This window comes from Cyprinus carpio, chromosome B9, assembly GCF_018340385.1.
Source record: "Cyprinus carpio isolate SPL01 chromosome B9, ASM1834038v1, whole genome shotgun sequence".
Taxonomy (NCBI): domain Eukaryota; kingdom Metazoa; phylum Chordata; class Actinopteri; order Cypriniformes; family Cyprinidae; genus Cyprinus; species Cyprinus carpio.
In genome coordinates this window covers 24,722,750-24,744,833 of record NC_056605.1, presented here as the reverse complement: position 1 = coordinate 24,744,833, position 22,084 = coordinate 24,722,750, and positions in this window count along the sequence as shown.

The window sequence follows — 22,084 nt, the reverse complement described above, 5'->3', positions numbered from 1 at the left end:
ATCATATAGGTCTGCGATGGCTCTTAAAAAGTTCCAATTAATTGTCCATTGCCTGCTGTTTAAAACTGTTGGCAGAAGTAGTTCTAAACACTAGCTACTGGTGTCTTTTATTCCTTCAAAAATTTTTCTTTTTTTTTCCTTCCTTCAGTAGTTTTACACATAAAGGGCACTTTAAATTTGACTCCTGTAATGTTAATTAATACTAATCTTTTAATGCAAGCAAAAAGCCTTTAGTGAAGGGGCTAATTGAAGCCCACGGGTTTTACAACTTGTTCTTACATGAGTCATACAATGAAGAAGTACCATTTGTGTCCACGATATTTAATGAAGTGCTTTAAAAACAAAAATGCAATTAAGTGTTTTGCAAGGTTAATATATCTATATGATGATAATGATATACTTTTTATTTATGTAGCAATTACTTTGATATTTATCTCAAATATAAGTGTTTTTAATTATATTAAGTTTGTTGAAGAGTGGGATTGAAGAGGAATTGGCCATTAAGTTCTTAGTGGAGCTGTTTTCAATTTTAATCTCTCAGCAATCATAATCTGATTATTCATTCTTTGACAACACTCTTCAAGTATAGCATGTGCACGTTTACTATTTATGGGAAAATCACATAGTCAACTCTTTAATGTTTATGTCATTAGCTTCATAACATGGAGAGCAGAAACCATTTTTTCTTTCATTTTCCACCCTTTCTCATATTAAATGTTTGTGTATAGTATATACGCTACCATTCAAAAGTTTGTAACTTTGTTTTTGAAAGTCTCGACAAGGCTGCATGTATTTGATCAAAATTACAGTAAAACTGTATATTATTAGTACACTTTAACTGTATGTCTTTATTTTCAGAAGCCATTAGTCTGATCCTTTAGAAATCATGCTGCTCAATTTTTGAGACACTTTTTTTCCAGGATTGTTTGCTTAAATAGAATTTCATTCAAACAACTTAACGCATTCTTGCTGACTAAAAGTATTCACATTTTTAAGAATGAAAACTTGCCGATCCCAATCTTTTGAATGATGGTGTATGTGTTGCATTCATTTAGCTTGATTGATGGAAAGGCACTTGACTTAAACTTCCACTACAGTGAGATAAACTGAACAACCTTTTGGTACAGTACTACAGAATCTTTTTAAAGAGTACACTGTTAAAAATGATTGTGATTTTAACAGTAAAAGACTGTTAAAAATGCTACAGTAAAAACCTGTTAATTGGTTATCAATAAGTTTCCATACACTGAATAACTGTAATTACATGTAATGTAATTTTACAGTAAAATACTGTTAAAATTACGGTTTTTGGAAGTGAAAAAGAAAAAGTCATTGTACAATTTAGTGAAAACCTGTAAATTGGCACGCCCAGAATTCCCTACATGACACTTTATATTTTTATTTTTTTTCGTTTCTTCTTAGTATTTTTTTATCAGTTGTTTAAATTGGGTTTTTTTCTTGCATCTAATGTTGTTAAATTAATGTTTATTGCATTATTTCAGTATCATGTGTGTTACCATGATGGTGTTTATGTGAATGACACGAGGTAATGATATATATATATATACACACTAATATATATATTAGTATATCCCTTCTCAGTTTGTGGAAGAGCTGTTTGTGATGAGCTTTGATTCATCATGTGACCACCTGCCTTTTGGTGGTTATCAGTATTGCAATGGTTCAAAACAGATATTAGTACTTCAGTATGCTGGTTTATTAACATTACATAAGTTAATGGAATACGTTTTTTTTTTTTTTTATTGTGAATTTAAGTTAAGTCTGTAAAGCCTAAAATGTTGCTGCCATATTTTTAACAGTGAAATTCTGTAAATGTCACAGATTTTTTTTTTTACAGTGTACAATTATGAGCAGAACAGGCCACTTATCGATTCTAAAAAAGTAGCTTGTAGTGTTGAAGAGCTGTTGTGCACACGCAAGCCATGAGTTTTTTATCATGCTCAACTAGTTATTATTTTTGTTTCCTTGTCAACTCGCCCTGGCCATTTAACCTTGCATACCAATATGGTTAAGAGGTAATGAAAATGATTCAAAATACGTTTTTAGGACATTCTTCAACATTTTTCATCAAAACTGTAAATGATTCGGTAAAGCTCCAGTATTTAAACAGACTGCTCTTAAATAAGAGCAGACTGTGTGAGTGATTAAGCTGCTAAAATATTCAGAAAAACATGAACAATCTGATTGATTCTTAATAATGTGTCTATTTTTAGTCTGAGTGAGGTTTTATTTAATTTTTTTGTGCCTACTGAAAATACTGTAGTAAATCCCCACAAGTGAAATGCAAACCCTATTCATTGGTCTATTCAAAATGTTATTAAAATGAACTGCAGTAAATGATTTCAATACAGTTTTAGTGCTCACTGCCATCCAACGTTTTAAAATGTTCAGATACCTGAGAAGGGGTTGCAAAGGTCACAAGCAGATCATTCACAGATGAATTTCATCATCTCGACTGGGAGAGATTTGAGCAGCATGTGGAGAATGAAAGTAATAATGTGGAATTTAATCAGCAGCACTATGTTTCACTGTTATTCAGATTTAATATGAGTGTTGGGACTCAGTGATGCATAATGTATGTTATTTTTCACCCCCTCAAAAAATCTAAACAAACTGCTGCCTCCTATATTTAGGATAGATTCATTGCTTTATTCTTCACCCCTCAACAGGAATACATTCTATTTTTATCGCAGGAGGCCATTTTGTATGAAAGTATTCAGTTAATTACACAACCCAGTGGCTTCGGTATAGGCTGCACATTTTCTCATTAGGAAACACAGGGAGCCTGGACTGAATACTCATGAGGTTATTAGTTTAGCGACCTTAATTTCATCTCAAGAAAATTGTTTGTACCTGGAATTCTGATCCTGCCATCGCCATATCAACCTTTTACATTAGCTACATTAGATGCTGTGGCGCTGGGCTGGCGGCCATCTTGTGCTGTGGCGTTGGGCTGGCGGCCATCTTGTGCTGTGGCGCTGGGCTGGCGGCCATCTTGTGCTGTGGCGCTGGGCTGGCGGCCATCTTGTGCTGTGGCGCTGGGCTGGCGGCCCTCTTCTCTGGAGACACAGGTGTGGTCGAAGTATCCCATTGAGCACGATGGCACAGGTAATGGGTAAACCCCCAAAAGTCTAGGATCTCCAGCCCCTTCATCTCCCATTGAGGCAAAGGGTCATCCAGACAATTGTTAAAAAAAGTCCTTCAGTGCTGCATCATTATAACCCAACCCGACCGCCATGGTCCAAAACAATTGCGCCAGGCCACCCACCTCACTCCCCCTTTGACGAAGGGTGGTTAAGTTCCGGAGTCTCCCCCTCCGTTCCTCCATGGTGGCTGGGGAACGGATTCGAAATCCCACACCGCTGGATCTAGGCATGACGGAGTCCTTCTGTCACGTAACGCACACAGACAGGTAGATCCAAATGCAGTGTTTATTAAAGGGTAATCCAAAATCATAAACAGTCCAGGCAGGGGTCAAAACCAAACATAAACAGTCCGAAACACGAACATCCACTAGGGAACCAGGAAAAAGCAGGGTGACATGCAACAAGGACTCCGTAACAATGACAGAACAACCAGGGTATTTATACACAGGTGCAAACAATGTAAGTGGTGACAGCTGAATACAATGAACAGTGATGAACAGATAAAGCTAGTGGGAAATGTAGTTCTGAAGGAGGTGACAATAAGGGGAAGTGAGACCTCTAGTGGCCACCCAGGGAGACACAGAACAGACACCGTGACAAATTTTGGTTCTGAAGGAGGTGACAATAAGGGGAAGTGAGATAATGTAATGTTCTTAAAATTATTTTTGTTTTGATTTAGAGTGTTGGATTTAAGTCATTCATTTTAGGCAGGTGGTAAGCCATTTTAGTTGTATGCAAATATCATATAGGTCTGCGATGGCTCTTAAAAAGTTCCAATTAATTGTCCATTGCCTGCTGTTTAAAACTGTTGGCAGAAGTAGTTCTAAACACTAGCTACTGGTGTCTTTTATTCCTTCAAAAATTTTTCTTTTTTTTTCCTTCCTTCAGTAGTTTTACACATAAAGGGCACTTAAAATTTGACTCCTGTAATGTTAATTAATACTAATCTTTTAATGCAAGCAAAAAGCCTTTAGTGAAGGGGCTAATTGAAGCCCACGGGTTTTACAACTTGTTCTTACATGAGTCATACAATGAAGAAGTACCATTTGTGTCCACGATATTTAATGAAGTGCTTTAAAAAACAAAAATGCAATTAAGTGTTTTGCAAGGTTAATATATCTATATGATGATAATGATATACTTTTTATTTATGTAGCAATTACTTTGATATTTATCTCAAATATAAGTGTTTTTAATTATATTAAGTTTGTTGAAGAGTGGGATTGAAGAGGAATTGGCCATTAAGTTCTTAGTGGAGCTGTTTTCAATTTTAATCTCTCAGCAATCATAATCTGATTATTCATTCTTTGACAACACTCTTCAAGTATAGCATGTGCACGTTTACTATTTATGGGAAAATCACATAGTCAACTCTTTAATGTTTATGTCATTAGCTTCATAACATGGAGAGCAGAAACCATTTTTCTTTCATTTTCCACCCTTTCTCATATTAAATGTTTGTGTATAGTATATACGCTACCATTCAAAAGTTTGTAACTTTGTTTTTGAAAGTCTCGACAAGGCTGCATGTATTTGATCAAAATTACAGTAAAAACTGTATATTATTAGTACACTTTAACTATATGTCTTTATTTCAGAAGCCATTAGTCTGATCCTTTAGAAATCATGCTGCTCAATTTTTGAGACACTTTTTTTTCCAGGATTGTTTTGCTTAAATAGAATTTCATTCAAACAACTTAACGCATTCTTGCTGACTAAAAGTATTCACATTTTTAAGAATGAAAACTTGCCGATCCCAATCTTTTGAATGATGGTGTATGTGTTGCATTCATTTAGCTTGATTGATGGAAAGGCACTTGACTTAAACTTCCACTACAGTGAGATAAACTGAACAACCTTTTGGTACAGTACTACAGAATCTTTTTAAAGAGTACACTGTTAAAAATGATTGTGATTTTAACAGTAAAAGACTGTTAAAAATGCTACAGTAAAAACCTGTTAATTGGTTATCAATAAGTTTCCATACACTGAATAACTGTAATTACATGTAATGTAATTTTACAGTAAAACACTGTTAAAATTACGTTTTTTTGGAAGTGAAAAAGAAAAAGTCATTGTTGTATTTTGTGAAAACCTGTAAATTGGCACGCCCAGAATTCCCTACATGACACTTTATATTTTTATTTTTTTTCGTTTCTTCTTAGTATTTTTTTATCAGTTGTTTAAATTGGGTTTTTTTCTTGCATCTAATGTTGTTAAATTAATGTTTATTGCATTATTTCAGTATCATGTGTGTTACCATGATGGTGTTTATGTGAATGACACGAGGTAATGAATATATATATATACACACTAATATATATATTAGTATATCCCTTCTCAGCTTGTGGAAGAGCTGTTTGTGATGAGCTTTGATTCATCATGTGACCACCTGCTTTTGGTGGTTATCAGTATTGCAATGGTTCAAAACAGATATTAGTACTTCAGTATGCTGGTTTATTAACATTACATAAGTTAATGGAATACGTTTTTTTTTTTTTTATTGTGAATTTAAGTTAAGTCTGTAAAGCCTAAAATGTTGCTGCCATATTTTTAACAGTGAAATTCTGTAAATGTCACAGATTTTTTTTTACAGTGTACAATTATGAGCAGAACAGGCCACTTATCGATTCTAAAAAAGTAGCTTGTAGTGTTGAAGAGCTGTTCTGCACACGCAAGCCATGAGTTTTTTATCATGCTCAACTAGTTATTATTTTTGTTTCCTTGTCAACTCGCCCTGGCCATTTAACCTTGCATACCAATATGGTTAAGAGGTAATGAAAATGATTCAAAATACGTTTTTAGGACATTCTTCAACATTTTTCATCAAAACTGTAAATGATTCGGTAAAGCTCCAGTATTTAAACAGACTGCTCTTAAATAAGAGCAGACTGTGTGAGTGATTAAGCTGCTAAAATATTCAGAAAAACATGAACAATCTGATTGATTCTTAATAATGTGTCTATTTTTAGTCTGAGTGAGGTTTTATTTAATTTTTTTGTGCCTACTGAAAATACTGTAGTAAATCCCCACAAGTGAAATGCAAACCCTATTCATTGGTCTATTCAAAATGTTATTAAAATGAACTGCAGTAAATGATTTCAATACAGTTTTAGTGCTCACTGCCATCCAACGTTTAAAATGTTCAGATACCTGAGAAGGGGTTGCAAAGGTCACAAGCAGATCATTCACAGATGAATTTCATCATCTCGACTGGGAGAGATTTGAGCAGCATGTGGAGAATGAAAGTAATAATGTGGAATTTAATCAGCTGCACTATGTTTCACTGTTATTCAGATTTAATATGAGTGTTGGGACTCAGTGATGCATAATGTATGTTATTTTTCACACCCCCTCAAAAAATCTAAACAAACTGCTGCCTCCTATATTTAGGATAGATTCATTGCTTTATTCTTCACCCCTCAACAGGAATACATTCTATTTTTATCGCAGGAGGCCATTTTGTATGAAAGTATTCAGTTAATTACACAACCCAGTGGCTTCGGTATAGGCTGCACATTTTCTCATTAGGAAACACAGGGAGCCTGGACTGAATACTCATGAGGTTATTAGTTTAGCGACCTTAATTTCATCTCAAGAAAATTGTTTGTACCTGGAATTCTGATCCTGCCATCGCCATATCAACCTTTTACATTAGCTACATTAGATGCAAGTCACCATGATTACTTCAAGCTAATTTTGTGGTTGAAATCACAATGTTTCAGATTTAACCTACACCTGCAGGTGAGCTTTTGGGAATTAAAACCCTTTCATGAAACAGAATTCTGCATGTCTTGTGCGTTTTGAAGAACTGTTTAGCATTTTCTGCTTCAGTTCAAAATATTAAGCAATATCAAACAAGCAACTGGAAGTTTAATGTAAAGAAGTAGGATTAAAATTATATTTAGTTTACGTATTATCATCATTACTATCATAATTAATTAACTTTCTTTTTTTTTGATCAAAATGGAAGAACATTTAATTTCCCAGAATTTATTATCTGTGTTCTTTGAATTCCAATCAAAGATAATCTTGCCAAGGTGTGCAGTTCTGCCATTAGAGAAAGCATAACAGCCAACATGGATCACATTTTCCTTGTTAACCAATCACATCACAGTTTGACGTCATTGAATTTATCTCAGAATTGTGTGACAGTCAATCACTGTTTGATGATATCATAGAAATAAATGATCAAACTGAATCCTGCCTGTCGCAAAATTGTCTGTGACTTCTTTTATATGTTTATTTTTTTCTTCAGTGTAAACTAAAAATAGATCAACCTAAAAATAAATGCTTAATGGCAAGCATGTTAAAGATTAGGCTGTAGGCTGTCGATTCGTTAAATGATAAGCTGTTTACCCCCAAGAGTTTATTCAGTGTAGTGGAGCCTCTCTTTCATTGACATCCATTCGAAAACCTGGCCTCCTGTCTCCTCTAAAGACTTCAGCATCACGCTTTTTTGCTAACCTTGGAAGTTTGCCTTAAAGCGGCTTCGTTCTAATTCAGTGAATTCCTCTTCCTGTTATTTGTATAAAATTCAGCTTCCTGTAGGTGTGGCCAGTTAAATTCAAATTCACACTTATAAATAGGATCCAGTTCTTCAATTCTTAATTTTGCACAGCCCGTACTTATAGTGCAATGTAACACATGGACTATAATGCAGAAAAAGTCAGAGTGCAGCCAGTAGGTTCACTCATAAGACGACTCCGAAAGTAGTGCCATTTTGAGGAAAACCTCAGAAGATATATTAGGTCAATATAATGAGACCATATAGCCTTGTCAAAACTGTCAACACTCATTCTCACCCTTGGTTCAAAGTGAGGATATTTCCTTTGAGGATGAAGGATTCTTCACTCAGGGTTATCATCTGTTCTGTTAGAAACCATGGAGCTTCATGAAAATAGAGTGAGTCATATATTGTCATTTATTTTGACTAATAGAGGTCAAGGTCACAGCAATCAGATGAGACGAGCACTCTTGCTTAACTAGGAAATGAGATCAAATCAAATGAAAATAGCAGGATAGGAAATATTGAATTCAAATGTGCAGTCGCTTCAGCATTTGGCCATTGCAGTTTCTGGTGCAGCACAGTGAATGGAAATAGTGAGAAAATAAATTAAGAACAAATTTAAAATATTAAGGAAGTCTTCCACAATAGAGCAACAGTGGAATACTTCCTCAAAATTGATCCAGTTGACCTTTATGGTAAAGGTATTTAATTATATGCATTAAAAACACATTAAGTTCTAACATAATACTATAATCATATTATCATATTTAATGTGTGTATATAATAATAATAATAATAATAAATTACCCTAGTTTGTGGATATACAGTATATTGTGGATTTAGTCCATTTAACTTAAATTTTGCTGGTAATTATGGATATAGATTGGGGTTCAAAAGTCTGAAACTACTAGTGAAAATTTTAATATGGTGTTTCTTTTGTTTTAAAAATCCCAATTCTTTATTTCCAGGTTTATATTAGATTTTGAATCCTGGATTTATAATGATATCAGATGTCTGAATGATAACATCTACAATAAAAAAAAAGAAAAAAAAAAGAAAAGAAAAGTAAAATATAATAATAATAAGTTAACATAAATTATATATTAACTAAAATACATTAATAATAAGTAAAAAAATAAAAATAAAATAAGTAAAGAGGGGACATTAGATGATTGACAAGCCTATACTGATTTACTCTTCCTTCTTACCTGTTGTTCTTCTCCACCATTGCTCTTCTTCATAGTTTTCCTTCGCAGTTCTTCACAATTCTTTGCAAATGTCCAAACAAATTTTAGTTCACTAGTCTCCTCAAGGCTGATGATGATGAAAAAAAAAAACATTCTGGAGCTAACCAGCATACAGTAAACCAGCCTGAAAATGCATAATTTTCTTGGTGGTGAATACATTTTTTCACAACAATAATTTGTTTTCTTAGTCATATAATATATTCAGTGAACAGGAATAACTTTGCCAAAATATTAAATTCTATTCAAAATAAACATTGACACAAAGTCTAGGGGAATTGCTGTGGATGCAGAAACCCTTGACTTACAACTACTGTGGTTACTCTAAGACTATATAACCTTGAGTCCATCCATGCTAATCCCTGTGGGTCATTACATATACAACCTCCATCCCTAAATCTCTTTACATATGGTCCAGGCCTCCTGTCCATCTCATTCTGCTATTTAACATCTTTACAAGTTTGCTTCCACAGCATGCACCAATCACTCTTTCAATTCCCTTTATGCTCAGCTTTAGACTTTATCTACCCAAACAGCTGCCAGTGTGAGGGTGAAGTCTGTTCCCCTTTCCCATGCACCTCTGCTTTCTCTGACAAACAGATGGATCTGTCTGTTTCTCTGTATGCAAACCGTCAAGGGGTGAGGCCAGAGAACAGACAACAGGCTGATACCTGGGGTGCATCCCAAGCAGTTTTTCTGACAGAGTGAGAGGCAGTTGAAGACGTTTCGCAGTCTGTGGGTGATTTGAAAAAAAATACTTACAGGTGACTTTCCAAGAATCTCATATCAACCCACTTTCATGAGGACAAATCACTGTTGTGGTATATTGAAATGTCACTTTGATGACGACCTCATTTTGGAGTATTAGAATCAGAGAGGCCAAACTTAAAGGGTTAAAATACAAATTATGTTATTTACTCACAAAATCAGTTTCATTTAATAAAGTGGACAATGATTTTTACTTTGAGACTCGAAAAAATGACAAAAACACCAAGTACATTTTGTTAGATATTCGTTACATATTTTTGTACACTTACAAGGGTTTTTAGAGGCTAAACAATTATAATGGTTTAATTGTAGTATACTGTAAGTCTAAAGGATTTGTATCAGACGTGATAATACCAAAAGTTTTGAAAATGTTGACGGATTTGTCTGAACTGAGGTGAGAATCACAAAAGAAACATTTTGGAGTTTCACAGATAAAAGTCACAACAGCAGAGTTTCCCTCATAAGACTTGACTGCCTTACTCAGTTTCATCTTATTAAACCAGCATACTTTCCTCATTTTAGGTTTGTTAGTCACAGCTGTGCTGCTAATACCACACTAGAGAATCTATTATAATGTTTGAAGTTTATTTACATACTTTATTTGGGTATTTCGGGATCAATTTGGCATCACTGGTGTCTTGTTTCGAGATAATTACAGGGCCAAATATGCGAAAAGGTGCATCATCATATTTGTCTAAAAGTAATTGGAAAATGAACTATTCTTTCACAACAGTATACCTGTCTGCTTTAATGTTGGTTGCACTGCAATGTGTGTACTCCCTTTGTTCTTATGTTTTTTTCTCCATCTTTTGTCTGTTTGTAATTATCTGACCCACCAGCTCTGTTCTAAAGTGCTCATTTGCATATCCATGTTTCATATGCTATTAAAGCCAGCCTCGATGCCTGCTCGCACTTTGCTAAAAAAGCTAATTTACTGTGGCAAGAATAAGTTTGTAAGCCCTTTGAAAATATCTGTATTTCTGATTAGAGCTGAGTGATACACTGAATGTAACAATTAGGTATGTTCATTTCAGTTATTTCTCCTAACCGACAACCGAATCTTGTTAACCCATTATTAACCGTTAACCGACTAAAAGATTATTTTAAATTAGAATGGAATTAAATTAGAAAGGATAAGTGTCTGTGACCCATTAAAAATACTAACATTTGTTTTCCAGGGATTTATTTTACAAAAAGCAGCAAATAACAGAACATGAAGATTCACATGATCATGCACCTGCACCACTTCTGCGATCGGAGAAAAACATCATAAAGCTAGGCTATATATATAACGAATAAATAGGCCTATACAAGGAATATATTTTTACTTAAATAATAAATTATCAAATCAAAAGAAAAAACTGTGCAACAAGTAGGCTAGTCTAGTATGCAGAGTTTCGGTTCATGCATTGTTGTGGTGCATGCACAAAAGGAAACCGAGACGGCAGAAAGCGGCATCTTATTTTTCTTTATTTTCTAAAAGCATAAAGATTTGTTTTTATTGTGAATGTACACAAATAAAAGCAAACCTTTTACAGTTTTGATTATATGTGTGACTTGAAGGATTAGTTGTTTCCATTGTTAGAAGGAAAAATATTCAAGTGATTGTGCCGGCGCCGCAAGTGTGCACACAGTTGAGCATTGCTAACTTGATAATGCAGCCTGTTCATTATCATAAGAAAATACAGTTAGTCAAACAAATGGAAAAAAATACACTGCTCAGTTTAAATATGTAATACAATCTATGCACACATTTTGTTATACGTTGACATTGGAACGCGAGTGCAGTACAAAACCAGGTTTACATAAATAATATTTTGGCATTCAAATACATAGCGAATAGGGAAACATTTGAATTGTGTCGAATGAGAGACCCAACGTTGGTTTCAGTTTAGTTTTAGCCTAAATAAATTTGTTTTGGCTTGTCCTACTGTATATAGCTATAGCTTTTCTGAATACTGTTAAATTTAAAAGATTTGCTGTGGAGTGAGGGGGCCTAAAATAGTGTAGCCTATATGTTTATAATGTTTGTAAACATTTTGCGTTGCCATTAGGCCTAATTCTGAATGAAATAAAAAAATGTGACTTGTAGGCTACATGTTTTTTTTTCTCTCAAAATTTATATATTTATTTTATATGTCTATGTGTAGCATATTTTAACCATGCAGCAAACTTTTTTAAATATTTTGATTAATAACTGGAAAAAAAAAAAGTTTTTAAACCGTTTAACTGATTGTATAAATTGGTCCAAATTCTTACCGTTGGTTAACTGGTTAACTGGTTAAAATGAGCATCCCTAATAACAATATAAAATTAGAGAATATCGTGTGTACTGCAATAATGTTAAAAGTATAGCGTATAAACACAAACGTCATTTTCATCTCTGTTAAGCTTGAACACCACACCCAAGTTTCTGGATTGGTACACTGTGATTTTTTTTTCGTAAAATTTACGGTAAAAAACTGTCAGTTGTGGTTGCCAGAATTTTACGGTAAAAAATACAGAAGCAACATTTTAGGTTTTATGGATTTAACTTAAATTTACATTCCAAAATATATTTAATTAACTGATGTAATGTTAATATGCCAACCTATTTAAGTACTGAAATCTGAGTACCTTTGAAATACACTGATAATCACCAAAAGCAGGTGGTGATGAGAAAGTCACATGATGAACCAAAGCTCATCACAAACAGCTGAGAAGGAAAGTACCATATATAGAAGGTGCTCTGTATAATTCACACAAATACTAAACATCGTCATGGTAATACCCATGATACTGAAATAATGCAACAAACATTAATTTAACAACATTAGATGTAACATACAACCCTAATGAACGTAACTGATAAGAAAAAACTTAGAAACGTATTTAATTCAATGAAAAAACATCAAATGTGAAATGTTTGATTGAAAATGTTTGAAAAAAGGGAATTCTGGGAATGTCAATTTACATGAAATGTCCACTACAGTTTTTCACCGTATATAGTAGGGGAACTTACCGTTAACCTTACCATTAAACTTACCATTTTTTTTTCATGTTTTTACTGTAACATTTTTACAGTCTTTTACAGTTAAAATCATGATAATTTTTTACAGTATGGTATATACCATATTTAAGTGTGTTATTGAATCTGAAAATGCATTGATTGACAACGATAACTGTGGCAATTGATGGGACAGAAACATCTGATATTGTATGTCAGAATCAGAATCTTGTTAATGTTTCTTTTCAGATTTTTTTTTTTTATATTATATTTCATGTTTTTATATTGGCACCTTTAAGTAATTAAGATTTTAAATGTTCCTTTTGTGTTCATGTAGTGAAAAGTTGTCACTATATGAGAACAAAAACTCAATTGAGCTAAATAACACTATTGTCTTCTGTAGAGCGGCTTTATAGCTGAATTTAACTCTTATAATTGACAAATCTTATTAAAATAGTTATTAAAATAATCTTTTATTTAAAGGCAAATGGAAAAAAATTTGTATATAAATAAACTAATTACAAATAACAGTATTTTTCAAATTTTTATTGACTATGGGAAATAATCATTTACAGTGCAGATTGATTTAAGGGAAACCTTGAATATAACTTTTAGATCCTTCTTTAGCTGCAAAACCTCCACCAAACAGTTTCTGTAGCATTCCCATTCATCTTCACGGCAGCTGCTTGCCTTGGCTCACTTAGTGAAACTGCATTTCATTCTGCTTTTATGCATATCTGTGTAAGTGCTGAACAACGATAAAGTGAACCTTGATCCTTCATTTAGGACTGAATTTTGCTTTGAAAACAATCTGCAAAATGAATACATGTAAATGCCCACGTCTCTTTCAGCAATTCAGAGATGAAGTTATTTTTACTCTGCCACAATTTAACTGCTGACAAAATGCGCACTGCGGGGAGTATTTTAAAGCTCGCTGAGCTGTGCTTGTTTTATATTTTAGCTGACCATATAAAATTGAAACTTGTGGATCAATCTGATTCTATTTCCTTTCGATCTTTGGCAGGTAGTTAGGACCAGCATTTGTCTATAGGATCTATTATAGTAGTGCAGTTTGTGTGTTGTTGTAATTTTAGTGACTGTCTTCCCTCAGCACTAGTAGTGTGCATGCTAAATGCTTGACATTGTAGATGCTTCACTTGTTTTAGCTTCTTGTTAGAAGAATTTAAATTTTGAGATTGATTATGCACTGTAGATCCACTTCACAATTGAATGAGAACTGCTAATTATGTAAACTTAATTAGGGAATCTTCTAGTAAATGAAGTAAATGGTAGCTGGCAGCTAAATTTTCATTAAAATATTTTTACTGTAAAAGTGATATTAAAAAGTTAATTGTAAAAAATTAAAACCATTATTATTATTATTTGTTGTTTATAATTTATATGTAAGCCTACATTTAATACTTGACTCAGTTAGACCGTGTAACTTGAGACTTGGCTTGAGTGTTTTTTCCCCATCACCACTTGAGACTTGATGTACAATACAGTCTGTCATTATTGGACCAATGTTTGATGTATTATGAGACGCAGGATGTATTCACCACCCTCTTAATCTCCAAAATGAAGAAAAAGGAAGAAATGCAGAAAATCTAATTGCTTAAAATTCTTCAGTATCAGGAACAGAAATGTTGCCAGCGTTCATCTAAACACAGTACTTCAGCACACTTGTGAATAGGCTTCTTTTACAGACACATCTGAGGCTTAACAGGAGAGCAGCTTTATGTACTAATAAATGTGGTGAGGAAGATGATTCATTTCCATCAAGTCAGTCTTAACCTCAGGCTACCCTTGCTTTTACATTCACTTTATTAAGTCAGCGTGAATAACCATGACCAAATGTAATAGAGGGTGCCAGCAAACAGCCTGCTAATACAAACCCAATGGCTCAATTGTCATGGGCCTATTCAGTCTGTGAGATTTTGCTTAAAGTAAGAAAACAAAAAGATATGCATCTGTTAGTTTGCTGTGTCCTTCCCTATGGACCGCATATTGGCTAGAGGGGGATGTCTAATTAGACTAATTTTTGAAAAAACACTTGGTACACTGGAAACTGAAATGTGGTGTATATATATGTATATATATATATATATATATATATATATATATATATATATATATATATATATATATATATATATATATATATAATTTCTTGGTGGGTGTAGTAAACAATTAACATGAATAAAATTTGTCTGATTTTATTGTAAATGTAAATGACACACACACACACACACACACACACACACACACACACACACACACACACACACACACACACACACACACACACACACATTTCCCTACACAGTATCATGATGAAACACAACACATAAGCCACACTAAAAAAAATTTACTTACAAAGTTTTTTTCAAGTTTCAAATAAGGTAAGACATCTTGTTTGTGTGAACTTGAGAGGAACCAACTTCATGCAAAATGATCTTGGGCCCAGATGAATAAAAGTAATTGCAAAAATATAAAAAGTAAAGTAGTTTCATTTGTTGTATCTTATGCAATGACATTCAGACTTTCAGAAGTGTCTTAAGGGCCTAAAAGTATAACAGCTTTTTGGGGCCACTGTACTTTGAAAATTTCACCATCAAATAGATGCATAATTTTGCATATTTAGTTGGTTTTTTTCAATGCCTGGAATATGTACTGTATGTGCTGTGTGATTATTATTATTCATTGTTCCCCCTCTTTTTATTTGTATTCAAACTAGTTTCTCTTAAAGCATTTATGAATTCTCCCAACACAAAAGGAAACTATCAGAATGAAAAAATGCCTCTTCTTGTGACCGGAAATGGTTCATAATTTTGTGGTTCATACCAACTTGCATAAATGATCATCCAGCACATGGATGCTGGAAACCATTTCCTGTGCTCCCATTTCTAATTACATGCAGTATTAATCTTGAGATTTTGTCATATTGATCAGCACTTTATCTTTTACTACATTTCTGTGCCATTTATTATCCTGACTGTCCGGACCTCTCCAGCACTCTCCACCAAAGAGCCCCAGGGCTGAATAAACACCTCAGCTAGTTTAGTTATGGAAGATGAAAATGTGGATGATGGCACAAGCCTCGGTGCATTACAAAAACAAAAACCCACAAAAAAAAGCTTCTCTATGAGGTTATACTGATTTATGTAATTTTTTTAGTGTACATTTAAACTGAAGCCCATTCTGGACTGCTTCCATTTAATAAAAATTTTATTTCTTTTTATAGTTGAAAGCATCAGTGATTGTATCCGTTTGGAAGCTGCCAGTTATCATTATGTAGATTGTGATCAAATATTATAATGCTGCTCTCAGTAGGTGGCTTTTGAATTGAATTGTGTGGAGAGCTACAGGAGGTGTTTCCCCCAGCAGTTGTTTGAATTAAATTGATATTGTTTGTGGTAAAGTTTAATGGAAGAGTAGTCAAAGAGAGTTTGTGGCAGCACAACTTATCAATAAGTTTTTTATTTTTTTTTTATTTTAAGATTTTTGTCTTAGGTTTTTGTTTGCTGTTTACAGACATAATTATATAGGAAGAAGTATATGTTAATCTAATCTAAGACTGTTTGAAAGAAGGCTTTTATGCTCACCAAGGCTGCATTTATTTGATGAAAAAAAGTAAAAAAGTAAAATAGTAACGTGGTATTATTGCCTCATAATATAGTTATAGTTGCCACATAATAATGTGATATTATTACAATTTAAAATAATAATATATAATATATAATAATATGTAATATAAAGATAATAATAATAATAATAATAATAATAATAATAATAATAATAAAGATAATAAGAAATAATAATAATAATAATAATAATAATAATAATAATAATATAAATATATATATATATATTATATATATATGTATGTGTGTATATATAAAAATATATATATGATATTTTGTTAAAAGTTGTGTGCTGCTTAATATTTTTTTGGTTGAAAGCCAGATATGTTTTTTAGGTTTCTTTAATGAACATGAAGTTCGAAGAACATTTATTTTTAATAAAATGTTGCAACATTATAAAAGCATTTACTGTCAATTTTTAGCACTTTATTGCATCCTTGCTGAATAAATGCTACTACTAATAATAATAATTAAAAAGAAAAACTTTTGAATGGTTGTGTGTGCATATATATATGAACAAAATGATACAACGTCAAATATTACACTCACCTTTATGGATTACTTTCCTTCATTACATATATAATATTTTTAATATGTCACTTGTGGATTTGTGTTAATTACTTCCACACCGTTTACACATTTCCATGAATAAAACCACATAATAGTGTTTAAGGTTCAGCTGGACACAAGGGTAGTCTGTTGACAGACATTTCTTTAAACATGGTAGCACAGGCAGCGTTGTTAAAAGAGAGGGAAAGCAAATGTTACTGTCCTAGTGCAGATGTTTCAACATTGGGCTTCCGTTTGAGAGCCATGTTAATGTAATCAGAGCATGAAATGTAACAACAATATCCGTAGATGAGTGACTGAAGCGCCTGTGAGAGAACAAGGCAGTTGGCTTCTACATTAGCATTACATTAAGGGTTTATTCAGCTCCCTTTCCTCCACCATCTGCCATTCCTCTGATTTATTTTGCTAATGTGTTATCATCACTTGGACTCGGCCGTAATCATGTGTCATCTGGACGATTAATGAGTCGATATGACCGCTAAAGTCTTCAAATATTTGATCATTCACTTCTTTTTGAATCATAGGAGAAGCCTGTCAAGTGAGTTCGTAAACAATCAAGGTTTTTCATTATCCACAGAAAAATAATCCATTCTAATAATCCATCTATTCAGTGTGGTAATGAATGAACTGAGTGTTGTGAGAGACTGATGACTTTTTAAGGATCATAAAGCAATCCAGAGGGACGAAGCAAGGCCGGATTATTCAAAAGTGTTTTAATTTATTAGGAAATTCTGAGAGAAGGACTTCCCTTATCAGTGCCGACGCTTCAGTCTAAATGAGATTCTTTTGACATTTCATTTGCCCCCATGGAACAGCAGCTAAAATTGCAGCAGTTGAACCCCCTTCTCTGAATGTCATTTAGAAATATCATTTCCCATTTTAGGGAGAGAGAGAGAGGAATAAAAAAAATCTGAGGTTACCATCGTCATGCGAGTTATTATCTGCTATGTGAAGTCTATTGAAGTGCTGAGATTTGAATGCTATGAACAGCACTCGAGAATAGTGTTAATACTGTATGTAGAAAAATATAGATACAGCTGCATACAGAGAGAGAGAGAGACACTGTGACAGATTAATTTGCACATGTTTATTTGAATGTACATAGTTGTATGATTCTATGATTATCTCATGACTCTCATATGACACTTGACTGCCTGCATTGGAAGAAAATAAACTTTCCAACCTTGGATCATGGCTAATTTAATTGGCTGTGATGGAACATGATTTAAAACAAATAGCAGTCCATGGATGTATTATAGAAAAAACTGCAGTATGTTTATTTTTATGAAACCATTTCAGCGCAGATGACTGTATGACCTCTTATGTGTAGGAAATGTCATCCCATGTATTTTACATAAAGGAAGTCTGGCCGCAGTTACCTGTAATGGTTAATAAAATGACACCAGTCATAATGTGTTATTTTCAATGATGACACAAGCTTTTAGAATTCATGCTTTTGCTTCTGAGTGAGTAAAGAGTTTTTCTGATGACATGAATATTTGATGGTATACTTAAGGTAGAGTTTTTATAGACTGTGCCATTTCCTGTTAAATCAGACAAATGGTAAATGGCAAAAAATTGCATATATATATATATGTGTGTATATATATATATATTATATATATATATATATATATATATATATATATATATATATGTGTGTGTGTGTGTGTGTGTGTGTGTGTGTGTGTGTGTGTGTGTATGTATGTTATATATATATATATATATTTTTATATATATATATGTTATATATATATATATATATATATATATATATATGTGTGTGTAATATATATATATATAATATATATATGTGTGTGTGTATTATATATATATATATATATATATATATATATATGTGTGTGTGTATATATATATATATATATATATATATATATAATGTGTGTATATATATATATATAAAATATAAAATATATAGAACATACACTACTCTGCAGAAGGCTAAAGGCCATTAGTATTTTTGTCAACAAAAATAGTTAAAGTCAGTTATTTTTTATCTTTTGCTGTAGTGTGTCAGCAGAAAATATCAGTTTATATTTGCAAACATTTCTTATGACATTAATTGTAATAATTCAGTGAGATTTTTGCATGCACAGGGAGTTTGACAACAGCCAGTGCTCCACACAGAGATTTGATCTCATCATCATCCAGTGCGTTTGGAATGACATGAACAATAAAAAACAAACAAACAAACAAAGAAAAAAACAGACAGACTAAATCCAGAAGAACTGGCAATGTCTTCAAGACACTTCAATAAACCTCAAGTCTCAGTTTTTCGGTTTGTGATGGACTGGATGTTGGTGAGATCAGATCTCTGTGTGGAGCACTGGCTGTTGTAAGACTCCTTGTGCATGCAAAAATCTCACTGAATTATTACAATTAATGGCAAATTAAATGTCATGTGATGCAATTTCAAGTTTTCCTTTCTCTTTGGATTGTTACAAGCTCTTGGTGCATAAAGAAGATCTGTAAAGTTGCAAAGACTAAAGTCTCAAATAGTGGTTAACCGATATTGGTCTTTTGACTTCCAATGCCGATATCTTGGAAATCAGGGGGGCCGATATAAAACCGATATAATATTTAAGAAATTTGAACTCATTTGGCAATGAATTAAAAAAAATTGTAAAATAAACATACAAGATGACAAAGTAATTTTCACAAATAAATATTTAATAAAAATATCATTAAAAAGGAAGTAAACACTGTAACCAACAGGGCACTCAAAAGTTGAAAGTTTGTGTGCATTGGGAATCATATTTTTCAAATAAAGCCAGGGTAACACTCATTTTACATACAGCACACAGAGAAAATTACATGAATATGACAGTAGGCAAATACTTTAAGCACAGCATAATTTGAAATCACAAGTTTAAAGCATTCAATTCACACGGACCAACCGTGACAGAATACGCGATCATGCTGGATAAAAATGCATACTTTACAAAAACTCAAAGCTGGATTCGACTAAGTTTGCAAGGTTTGTGAAATTAAATGTTCATTAGCCATACAAATATTTGTTTAAATGATATAAATGTGTATTTGCTTAATGCTGATGGCGAATCAGAAAGTATTATTATGTTTGTCTTTCTATTACCAATAATATAAAAGCAATTGTTATAATACTTTTGTATACATTTATTCCTTTGTTTAACTGTTCTATCTGTTAACGACGACGGGGAACAAGAGGGTGAATGTGAGCACTGTGTGCTCAGAAGCTGCCGTTCTCAACGCTGTCAAAATAAAAGTCCGGCGCGCCATCAAAATAAAATCCGCATCGAACATATCAGCCAAGCAGAAACACTTATCGGCCTTGGCCTTGTCATGTCATTACGGAGCCCTGCACGTCACCTGTAGGAGAAAAAAAATCAATCCGTGGCGACGGTTTTGCAATCCGTCCCCTCAGTTTATAAACCGTGCTCACGAATTCTTAAACTGTTCCCTCGGTTTAACAAATCGTACTCACGGATTAATAAACCGTACCCACGAATTTCCAATCCTTGCGCTCAGATTTTGTAAACCGTACCTTCGGTTTTTGAATCCGTTCCCACGAATTCATAATCCGTGCGCACGCTTTCGCAATCTGTTCCCTCGGATTTATAAACTGTATTTACGGATTCATGCAGCAAACTCCTAGGTAGCCTACGTGTTAACGTAAAGTTTTATTGAATATTATTATGTGGAATAGGCCTACAGCAAATTTAATAAGAAAGATGTGCATCAAAATCTTGTTTAATTTGTGATAATCTTAGCACTTGATTATTATTGTATAATAAACCTGGCATTGTGACTGACTTTGGAGTCATTTGTTCCTCTTTTGTTGTTTGTTTTGGATAAAAGTTTCTTATGCATAACCTGTATAATAATATGTAATTATAATAATAATAATAAAAAATAATAGTTATTTTTATTATTATTATTTTAATTTATATGCTAAATGAGTGCACTTAAGACAGTAAAAATGTTTGTCATAAAATAATTAATGAATGCTTTATTTTTAAATAACCTTTTACAGTTTTGGAAATGTGTTTGTGTACTATTCTTTCTTAACATGAAGACTTATTTTGGTGATTTTATTATACTAAGCTTTTCCCCCCAAAGTTAGATGCATGCTTCACTGTTAATTTTATTATTAAATAATTAGGCCTATTATAACATTGCATTCAGGGAATTTTCTATTCTTCTTTTTATCGTTTATTTTAGGCTATAAAACACAGGCGGCGGTGTCTTATCCTGGTGATTAATGTAAAATAAACGCTAAAAAGAAGACTATTTTGTGAGTGCGGATCATGGTCTCATAGGATACTACTATGAAAAATAATGTTTAATAAACAGAAATTAATCTGCCGGTGGGGGCGGAGCCACAGATCCGTGAGTTTATAAATCCGAGGGAACGGATTGCGAAAGCGTGCGCACGGATTATGAATTCGTGGGTACGGTTTCAAAAACCGAAGGTACGGTTTACAAAATCTGAGCGCAAGGATTGGAAATTTGTGTGTATGGTTTATTAATCCGTGGGCATGATTTGTTAAACCGAGGGAGCAGTTTAAGAATTCGTGAGCACGGTTTATAAACTGAGGGGACGGATTGCAAAACCGTCGCCACGGATTGATTTTTTTTCTCCTACAGGTGACGTGCAGGGCTCCGTGTGTCATGGAGACGCTGTTTCGTTGAGAAAATACTTTGTTTGGCCTTTCAAAAGAGGACACAATCAACCACAGAAATCAGTGGTTAAGTTGTATTTACTACACTGTTCCAGAACAGTTCAACTAAAATATTTAGTGTGCAGCACTTTTTTTGGAGGACTGTTTCCTGATCCTGGGAGAGAAGACTACAATGCCGGTGCTTCTGACTCAGTAAGTACGTTTGTAAGTACGTTTACATATGTAAAGGATTTGCCACTGATGATTCAAACGTGTGTTTTGAGCAGTGTAGAACAGCGGTTCTCAATTCCAGTCCTCGTGCCCCCCTTCTCTGCACATTTTGTATATTTCTCTTATGGCTTCAGACGTTTGTTCTATTCGAACGTAAGTGCCCTGTGAAGTGGACATCACAGGATATTCCACCATGATTCCAGTTTGAAGCGAACGTATATGTTGCATTCAAAGTGCATTGAAGTGTGCAAGACATGAATTTAAATTGTATTTATTGACAGGTATATGATGTCACACTTGTCT